Consider the following 1,502-nt stretch of genomic DNA (forward strand, 5'->3'; position numbering starts at 1 on the left):
TATATTAGTTATATATATTTTTAAAATATTTTGTTTGAAAAAATAGTTAGATTATCTTTATTTATAAAATACACAGCTGATTTTATTATTTATTAATTTTAAGTATTAATTAATATATAAATAGATTTTGAAGTGAGTTATGGAGAAGATAAAATTTGAATTCTTTCTCTTTTGGGAGAATTAAAAATTTTCATTTTTAATAACCAATCAATTAAAATCTCTTAAAATTTGAAATTTCTTCTAAAAAATATCCGAACATATTATTTTTAATTAAAATAAATTTTCTCCTTTAATTATTTCATCCAAGCACACTCTTAATAACTTGCTAGGAACAAAACAAAGCTTCCTCATCGATTAAAATTGTGATCTATCTATCTATCTAGTAATCTTTCTACTAATACGACCTTCATCAAAAGGTACATCTTTATTTTTTTAAATTAATTCGTTTTTATCACTTATTTTAAACTAACTAATATGCATCTAGATTTAGAAGATATGTTAATTAATTTTATCAACTTTGCTTCCATTTACTTTCTTAGCTTATCCATAATGATAAGTACTATATATGTTAATGAAATTATGATATTTTGAATATTTTGACGACAAAAATGTTAGAGAGCCAATAAAATTTATTTTTTTGGCTAATATTTAATTATTAATTTATAAAAATATAGACTAAAGTTATGTTATTGAATTATTAAATTAAAAAAATTATGTTAATGACTAAAAATAATGACAAAAAATAGTAAATTTTGAAGGTTTTTAAAAATTTATCTTTTGAAAAAAAATTACAAAATCATACAAATTTGATATTTGTATTATGCTGCATAAAAAGCTTATACAATTTTACTTTATGTATTAACTAATTCACTTTGTACTTATTTATTAAGATCGTTAAAATAACAAATTTATCGGATCAATTCATTTATCTATTTAAATAGACAAATTTTTTATTTTAAAAAAATAGACTCATTTAAAATTTGGATCAAATGACTGAACCCGATTAATCTGTCGGCTAAATAGGTGGCTTGTTTGATTTTATTTTGCATTTAAAAAAATAGAATTTTTAGCCAAAACTTTTTTTATTTGATTCAAAAATCCGAGTCACCAATTAAAAAAAATATTCATTGTTTAAAATTTGACTCAAAATTAATTTTTTTAAAAATATTTTTAAAAAATAAAATAAAAAAATAAATCGGCTAATCTGCTTAATCCATCGAGTTAACAATAAACGATTAGAATTAAAAAATTATAGCACATAAACAAACCAGACTTAAGGATATCAGTTTAATCTACATATTTAAACGAATCAAATTTAAACTAATTTGGCTCATCTGTTTAATAGCGCTATATTTTATAAGATATGATGCGTTTGTTTGATTTCCTTAAAAATTTAACTAACTACAATTATATAAATTTGATAAAATCATTAAAATGAAAAATCAAAGCTATTTTTATACTTTTGGAAAAGTAAACAAAATTAATTGTTAAGAGAAATTGTC

Source organism: Arachis duranensis, chromosome 6 (assembly GCF_000817695.3).
Source record: "Arachis duranensis cultivar V14167 chromosome 6, aradu.V14167.gnm2.J7QH, whole genome shotgun sequence".
In the NCBI taxonomy this organism is placed as follows: domain Eukaryota; kingdom Viridiplantae; phylum Streptophyta; class Magnoliopsida; order Fabales; family Fabaceae; genus Arachis; species Arachis duranensis.